The sequence below is a fragment of the Cherax quadricarinatus genome, chromosome 24, assembly GCF_038502225.1.
Source record: "Cherax quadricarinatus isolate ZL_2023a chromosome 24, ASM3850222v1, whole genome shotgun sequence".
Classification (NCBI taxonomy): Eukaryota; Metazoa; Arthropoda; class Malacostraca; order Decapoda; family Parastacidae; genus Cherax; species Cherax quadricarinatus.
In genome coordinates, this window is record NC_091315.1 from 22599667 (window position 1) to 22609253 (window position 9587).

At 38.9% G+C, this 9587-nt stretch overlaps 1 long non-coding RNA gene across 1 annotated transcript in view; it reads right to left on the reverse strand.

The window, feature by feature from the left end:
• Positions 1 to 3657, reverse strand: part of LOC128690871 (uncharacterized) — a 31776-nt gene extending 28119 nt beyond the window's left edge. Inside the window, exon 1 of the long non-coding RNA XR_011392381.1 lies at positions 3355 to 3657. This is a non-coding gene — a long non-coding RNA (uncharacterized lncRNA). The remainder of the gene's footprint in view (positions 1 to 3354) is intronic.
• Between the last annotated feature and the right edge of the window lie 5930 nt (positions 3658 to 9587).

Consider the following 9587-nt stretch of genomic DNA (forward strand, 5'->3'; position numbering starts at 1 on the left):
TGGATCAAACCTAATAACCTCTTGTTTCCCAAGCGCAGTATGACCTCCATAAATAATAAAAATAATAATTACTATTATTGCCCATGGGGGAGGGAGCGCTAGACACGTAGGAGATATACAGCCCCTAAAGAATGGGGATTAATCAGTTTTGATCCAAGAGATCAAGAACCCTTCACTAATATGAAGGAACCCTTTCCCCCCTGAAGGGACCCTAAGTATCATTTCGTCCTCATCGTGTACTTGCCAATAATAATATTTTCATTTATTAATTATATGTTAATGAAATCAACACTTAACACTTCATTCACTATTTCAGATCTGAGAAAAATAGCTGGGACATGAAGTTGAAGATAACGAAGGTGTTTCAGTGTATATTAATACCAGACTACCACGTGTGTCGAGCGTGAGTACCAAGATGTTGCCGTTCTCTCCCCATCCCCTTCCTTCTTTCCCCGAGGACCGAGTACCACGTGTCGAACCCCAGTATCTCTCAATATTGCAGGTCTTCACCCCCCATCCTCCTTCAGGCTCGAGTTAAACGTGTGTGGAAGCACAAGATAATGTTGCTGTCCTCCTCCCCTCCCCAGGCCCGAATGTAATGTGATGTTTCCCCTTCCCCTTCTCCACCCCCTCCCTAATAAACACTAGTATCGCTGGAGAGTACCCAAGTGCAACTAGCACACTACTTACATTTGGGATAGCCCAGATCAGTGTGAAATTTTATCGATGTAATAATTTATTTCAGTAAATGACAGAACGCCTCATTTACTGAATATAATCACTCCTGTGGATTTTTTTTATAGTTTCCCTAAATTCAGCATGTGTAAATATGAATAATATAATAATTGTTTATTAAAATGTGAACCTGATTTGACCCTTCAAGAAATTTTGTGAAGGAGGGTGTGCAAAGAGGAACGCCAAGAATTAATGTGTGAGCACTGGGGGCTGTGGTACAATCGTCTAATAATCCGACGTCAGACGTCATCGAGGCCATAATGGGGTGTTTCGGCCCGAATTTGTAATAGGAACCCATATTAAGGTCCCCTGCTGAAGAATAAGGACAGGAAATTTGCTGGGCCTCCAGAATTAAGTAATGATGATGGAAATTAATGGGACGGCCGGTGTAGGATTCTATTTGTTAGGTAGGTGTTGAGGTGTGATCCAACTACAATGTAAATGGTAAGTGGTCATATAAATTTCTTAATTATCTAACTTGTAGTACACATGTGCCTATCTACCTGGAGAGAATTCCGGGGATCAACGCCCCCATGGCACAGGTTCACGATCAGGCTTCCTGGTGGATCAGGGCCTGATCAACGAGGCTGTTACTGCTGGCCGCACGTAGTCCGACATACGAACCACAGCCCGGCTGATCCGGCACTGACTTTAGGTATCTGTCCAGCTCCCACTTGAAGACAACCAGGAGTGTGTACGAATGGTATATAATACCGACAAGATGAAATTAAGACACATGTGCAACATCTGGGTATCTTTATTGTAGACGTTTCGCCATCCAGTGGCTTTATCAATACAAATTCTAGGACATAACTTGAAGACAGTAGAACTATGTACAGAAGATGAGGTAATCAGTCCCTCAACCTTGGAGTAGGTGCGAAGAGCACCATAGTCGTGGAGATTCTGAATCTCCACGACTATGGTGCTCTTCGCACCTACTAGGTTGAGGGACTGATTACCTCATCTTCTGTACATAGTTCTACTGTCTTCAAGTTATGTTCTAGAATTTGTATTGATAAAGCCACTGGATGGCGAAACGTCTACAATAAAGATACCCAGATGTTGCACATGTGTCTTAATTTCATCACAACCAGGAGTCTATTGGTAATGCCCCTTATGGCTGGTGGGAGGCTGCTGAACAGTCTTGGGCCCCGGACACTTACTGTGTTTTCTCTTAATGTACCAATGGCGCCCCTACTTTTCACTGGGGGTATGTTGCATCGCCTGCCAAGTCTTTTTCTTTTGTAGGGAGTAATTTCTGTGTGAAGATTAGGAACCAGTCCCTCCAAAATATTCCAGGTGTAGGTTATGATATATCTCTCTCGCCTGCAGTCCAGTGTGTACAAGTCGAGTGCTTCCAGGCATTCCCAGTAGTTAAGGTGTTTGATGGAACTTATACGTACAGTAAAGGTTCTCTGTACATTCTCTAGATCCGCAATTTCACCTGTCTTGAATGGGGATGTTAATGTACAGCAGTATTCCAGCCTAGAGAGAACAAGTGATTTAAAAAGGATCATCATTGGCTTAGCATCTCTTGTCTTGAATGTTCTCATTATCCATCCTCTCAGTTCTTCGCAGATGTGATAGTGGCATTGTTGTGGTCCTTGAAGGTGAGGTCTTCGGACATTACCACACCCAGGTCCTTCACATTACTTTTCCGATCTATTGTGTGATTAGAGTTTGTGGTATACTCAGTCCTAATTATTATTTCCTTCAGTTTTCCATAACGGAGTAGTAGGAATGTGTCTTCATTGAACATCATATTGTTCTCCGTTACCCATTGGAAAACTTGGTTTATATCTTCTTGGAGATTTGCATTGTCCTTAATGGATTGCACTCTCATGCAGATACTAGTATCATCTGCAAAGGATGATACAGTGCTATGGTTTACATCTCTGTCTGTCTGATAAGAGAATGAGGAACAGAATAGGGGCGAGTGTCAATTAGAAAATTCTTACTGTGTGTGTATTAGTGTTCCCACTAATCCTTTCTGGAGATTGTTTCCTTTAATTTTCATACAGTCCACACTTTTATAATTTACCATTATTGGTATTAATGCTTAATACTGTAATTATTAATTCCCTCAAGGGAGGTTCCTTGACGCTGGTGAGGGGCTCTTGATCTAGGTAAATGGATCTGTACTCCGGTTCCCTGAACTCCGCCCGAATACCTACCATCCCCCCCACTTGCGCTGTATAATCCAACGGGTTTAGCGCTCCCCATGATTATAATATAATTATTAATTTAAAGTCAGGTTAAGCTTTTTTGTGAGTGGTGAACGGGTGGGCATCGAAGGAGTTACAGTCGTGTGACCTACTGTGACTAAGTCCAACTTATCTCACCCAAATTACTTATATGTAATATTTCAGGTAATATCCTGTAAACCTCATGCAGGTAATTTCTCACAACTCCCATTTATTTCATCTTGTATAACACTATTTATCCCTTGTTTCATTTAACTCATCCTGTCCACTTTGCAGTAAATATAAGAATCTGTGTATTAGTCGACTTATGGGGAGCGAAAAGAGAAAAAAAATTGTATACAAATATGTTTGAAACACCAGACATGCTAAATCATATCCTGGGCAAAATACCAACGTGAGAAAACTTAAGACCTACCTTGGAAGTGTTCGTATGTTTAGCGAAAGGTATAAACCATCGTTACACTTTAGTCACATCATACTTGTTGAACCGCATCACTACCCAGGCACAGACGTCGGTATCATTGTCATAACACTTCACTGCATTGTCAGTCACGTGTGTTTCACTATTCTATCACAACACTTCCTAAGGCATTATCTCTCACCGAACATTGTCTGTCAGCCCAACGAGCACAGGAATCACGTCTTCGGTGGTCCTTGGCTTGATTTTCCTAATACCGTCGTCTCTCACCTCCTCACTAGCCGGCTGACTCGTCCTGACTGTACCTTGGCTGGAGTGTCGACTACGCGAAGGTCTTTAGGCTGCATATTCCCTGTTCCAGTTAAATGACTAAGATATATACGTAAAGATATACAGCTATCGATCTATATACATTAACATAGACAATTATGCATATATACTGATGATATAAACGTCTCGGTATTTATACTGATAGATATTTTGGTGTATATACAAGATATAAACATCTGTATGTATATTCTTGAGAGATATAGACATTTAGGTGTATAATATACACTTGAGAGATAGACATTTCAGTTATGTATATCTACACATGTGCAATTAAACGTAGCTGCAGTGAATATCATTAACTGCATGTTTCCTTACCCGCTGTCGGTAGTCTAATCAATAATTAATCAGACATCTTGGTGTACCATACGCTGAGATATGTGTACCTCTCGCCGTACAGTAATATGTGCATATACCTCTCGCTGTATATACATTTGTCCTAGTTAGGGTTTCTCGCCAGCCTTAACTAGCGCCTTTTGAATCCGGGATGGCAATCACAGATGCATGAACGATGGTAAACAAACTCGTGAACAATCATTAACCTGTCGCTGACGTGTATAGATCAAATGCATAACAATTGGTTCTCACTGATATTTGACAGTCATGTAGCAAGTGATGTGTAGAGGTAATGGTAGCATACGGCGGCTCGAGGAAGGTAAAGGGCTCTTGATCTGCCTGATTACCACTCATTCCCCAGGCGCTGTATGATTCCTTACGGGTTTAGTGCATTCCCATGAATATTTATGCATATGCAGGCTCTGTTGCCCCGTGGCAGAAACACTGTAACTAATGAATATTAGCTACAGCCTACAGAAGATGAAAAGGTGGAAGAGTTTTTTTTATTGCACCAAAAATTATTAATCCAGACTTTTAGACTATTCTAGAGGGACAAAACCTACGCTCAGACAGAAAAAAAAAAAACTAAGAAATCTTCACCGATACTGTTGCTTGATGCAAAACATTCCTCAGGGAGACGAGCTCTCAAGACCACTGCAAAAAAAATTGGATGTTATGTGTTGAAAATTGCATTTATCTGAATGTATCATTATGTACATAACAGTAAATGAACAAAGATAATTATTATTTATCAGTTAGACAAGTAGGAATTTGGGACACCTAGGTCACAAAAAATGTCCCCCTTCGATACCTACCACTGTCATATCCACAAGTTGCTCTGGACCTATTAATCATAAATGAAATATACATCACCAGGAATGCTGGTAAATATATAAATTTGTGGACTGTATATTAAATTAAAAAATGATTATATATAAATACACATTTATATAACAGAAGGAGAATATATCTTAATCATAACACTCACCAATTTGACTGGAGATTAATGTGTCATGTACAGGACCCCCCTTTTGCCCACATTTATGAAAAATTTACTGGCCAGAAATTAAACATAAATTAGACAGCTCATCTGAGGTTCCTGGAGTTGTCCTGTCCTGTCGCCTGATATCTCAAGTTATGCAGGAATGCACATCCAACAATTTCGCCTCCTATTTGAGAGGTGTCAGCCCAATTTTAACCTCTAGAGCACGAAAATTCCTTCCCATTACACTAATGTTGTATCCAATTCAAAAACCAACAATGGCGACTCCTTCTGCCCAGGTGCAGAAAATTCCCATTTTCTATGACAAATTTTTATTAAATACAATATAGGCCATCTATTTACCTATAAATTACCGTATTCTCGGAAAATATTCAATATTTTCCACACTGCGGCCGGCCGGAGTTCGTTGCTAAATGACTCAAATTACTCCTTCCTTTAGGAGACGATTCCAGCTGGTTCTGGCTTGTGTGGCTGTTCTCCTAGTAGGTCTTACTACGATTTCATCTTCCGGCATCACTTGGTCAGCGCTATCTTCCATATCACTCATGTCACTTTCCCTCAGGTTTTCATTTACGTTTGATTAAACACCATTTAATTCCAAGGGAATCAATTTATTAATTGTGCATAAACTTTCCTGGCCACGACACAACACTTTGACATTCTTGACAACACCTTGTGCATCTGGGTACAATGTCAATACTTTGCCCAGAGGCCACAATGTTCGATGTTGTTCAGTGTCAATTAACACAATGTCACCTGGTTGAATGGTCTGTCGATTTACTGCCTCAGTCGCACCATAAAAGTGTTCACTTAGTGTAAGAAGATATTCCTTATGCCACACATTAGATCAATGATCAATTACTTTATTTAACATTTTAAATTTATTGCACAACACTGCCTCATCATTGTAATCTTCATAACTTTCTTCCAGATTATCTCTATAGACAGGGGCAGCTTCCAATTTCCTTCCACATATTAGGTGAGAAGGTGTTAATACATCTGCATCAGGTGTATCACTCATGTACGAGAGAGGCCTATTATTTATCCGATTTTCTGCCTCCACTAACACTGCACGGAATTCTTCTAAATTAATTTTCTTCCGGTGTAGTACTTTACGGAGACACCTCTTCACTGTGCCTATCAGTCTTTCGTACAGCCCCCCTGCCAAGGGGCTCTAGGAGTAATAAATTTCCAGGTACACCCTCGCTGGGTTAACAGAGATTGAACATCGTTACTATTATTTAATTCTATCAAGTGTTGAGCACCTGCTACAAAATTTGTGGCATTATCCAAAATCATCAATCTCGGACAGGATCTCCTAGCTGCAAATTTTCGAAATAGCTGTATAAACTGTTCTGCAGACAAGTCCTGTGCCACTTCTAAATGAACTGCCCTAGTAGCAGTACAGGTGAACAAACAAACATACACTTTCAGTGGAACACCATCTGAAGTACCTGATAAAATTATTGGAGCACTATAGTCTACACCTGTTACATCAAATGGTTTCACTAATTGTACACGCTCCTTTGGCAATGGTAGAAGACCTGGGTACATATAGGATCTGGCATCCACACAGCGACATATTACACAAGATTTAATCACCCTTTTTACACTTTGCTGTCCTTGTGGAATCCAGAAAGTTTCCCTAATACAATTTAAGGTATCTTGTACTCCACCATGCATTACATTTTTATGGGCATTTAGCACAATTAAATTTGTTAGTTGATGAGTTTTGGGCAGTAAGATAGGGTGTTTAGCATAATCACTCAATTCAGCATTTTGTAACCTACCTCTGCACCTAATTACACTGTTCTCTAAATACAGCCCCAATTTCTCTATTATGGAACCTTTCACAATTTTTCTTTCCATCATCACTTTAATCTCATTTCCATAGATTTCCTCCTGTACCCTCTTTATCCAATATTCAAGAGGATGTGAAAACTTATATGAAATATTCATCTTGTTTAGAAATTTAAACACCAACTTAGTTACATTGATTAGTTTGGGTAAAGAGGAATACCTATTTATATCAATGGCTAATGAAGGACAAACTATTGGAGTGGTGGTCACAGTAATTTCAACAGGAACAATATACGCCTTTTGTACAGGCCATTTAGCTTTATTTACCAACCAGCTCGGTCCTTTAAACCATGATACAGCCTTTACAAATTTAGCATAAGATAAACCTCGAGACAAGAAATCAGCTGGATTCTCCTCACCAGGTATATGATTAAATGTTAACATATGCTGACCCAAACTATTATACTTCTCTTGCATCTGATTAATTTCAGCGACTCTGTTTTGTACGTACACAATTTTACTGTTTCCATTACAAATCCATTGTAAGGATACCTCATTATCAGACCAAATTACAGTGTCGCTAATATTTATCTCCTGCAACTTATTTCTTATATAATTAGCTAATTTGACACCTACATAAATGGCTGTTAATTCCAACTGAGGCAAGGTACGTGATTTAATTGGAGACACTTTAGTCTTAGACATAACAAGAGAAATAACACTATTACATTGAAGATAAGCAACTGCTCCATATGCCAATTTTGAAGCATCACAAAAAATGTGGAGTACATTTTTCCCATTTGAATTGGCCACCTGGTGTGGGAACTCCAACATTGGATTTTTTTCATAATCACCAATTAATTCATCCCACCTGTTAATGAATTCCTCAGGTAGAATTTCATCCCAAGCACATTTAAGTTTCCATACTTCCTGTATTAATAATTTCCCTCTTATAGTAAGGGGTGACATTAAACCTAGTGGATCAAAACATTTGGAAACTTCAGCAAGCAAAACTCTCTTAGTTAATTTATTGGGCATACTGTAATTATTAGGTTTTAACATTAACAAATCTCTCTCAGTATCCCAAGTTAAACCCAATACATTACTACATTTTGGCACTTCATCTCCAGGGAAATCTTCACTTATTTTGTCCTTTAATTTGGACGAATTACTATTCCATTCCCTCAGAGGCATATTTGCATTTTGCATTATTTCATTAGCCTCTCCATAAGTCATTAACAGTTCCTCTTCAGTTGACATCACACCCAGGAAATTGTCCACATAAAATTGTTTGCTCGTTACTTTACTCAGTGGACTTTCCATACGTTTAAGGTGTGCATTTATCGTTGCTTGAAGTAGGAACGGACTGGATGTAGCACCAAATAATACGCTCCTAAAGCGAAAGGTTTTCAGAGGACTAAGTGGGTCACTAGGATTCTCAGGCTGGGTACAATCCCGGTCAGCCTCTTGTAAACCCACTCTTAGGAAAGCTTTACTTATGTCAGCCATAAAGGCATAATGCTTCACTCTGAAATTTAATAAGATATCTCCTAATTTTTCCATCAACGACGGACCTGTCATCAAATAGTCATTTAAACTAGGTACATTTTTGTTACTCCTGGCACTAAAATTAAACACAATTCTCAGAGGAGTGGTCTTAGAATCCTACTTCACTCCGTGATGTGGCAAATAGTGACCATAAATTTTGACTTGCTCAGGAGGTACCTCTTCTATAAATTTATTAATTAATTGCTCAGCAATTATATCATTATAGACAGTTAACAATTCTGGTGTCTTACTCAGTTCGCGGAGCTGAGCCTTTAACTGTCCATATGCCATTCTATAATTAGTGGGCAATTCTGGATGGTTCAGTCTCCACGGAAGTCGCACCCAGTATTGTCCAGATTAAAATTTTACATCTCTCAGGTATTGTTCTTGAGTAAAAGAATTGTCTGGACTTTCTTCATTTACATTTATTCCAATGCTGTCTAATTCCCACAACTTATGCACTGGCTCAACACCATCCTCTATGGAAGAATTATACTGGGGTACGATTTCACGAGTAAGACACACAGTTATGGTATTTGTAGTTTCCTCTAGTCATGAATTATTATTACGAGGAATCCTACCATACATTACATGGCCTCCTGCAGTCTTTAAAAGGGTGACACCACATTTCTTTACCATACCCTTTACAAAGGAGGCATAATAGTCACTACCTATCAAAATATTTATTGGGCCTACAGAATCATCACTTACACCAGAAGGTGCTAGATTTACATTATGTGAGAGTCTTTCTGTAGCTTTACTAAGCCCTACTGTAGTTATTTTCTCTGGAAGTCTATCTACAATTACTGCATTAACACGTTTTTTCTCATTGCCCAACCTGACAGTTACATAAACAGTGTCATACAATTGAGACCTTTTATCCGAGAGAAAACCAGATAATTTTAAAGTTGTGGGATCTCCCATCTGTACTTTCATCCCATCAAGACATTTACGTTTCATGAAAGTACGTTGGGATCCCTGGTCCAATAATGCATTTACATTTTTTTGATTTATGCCTTTTATCATCAATTTTTACCTGTAACACAGGTAAGGCTACTTCAGCAAAACCATCATTATTAATATTAGCAGCAATTTTTACATTAGCTACTGTTGTGTCAGGATTGTCAACATTATCATTATTATCAACATTATCATATAGACCCTTACACATGACTATATGGTGTCTTCCTTTGTGACATTGATAACAGAAGTTTAA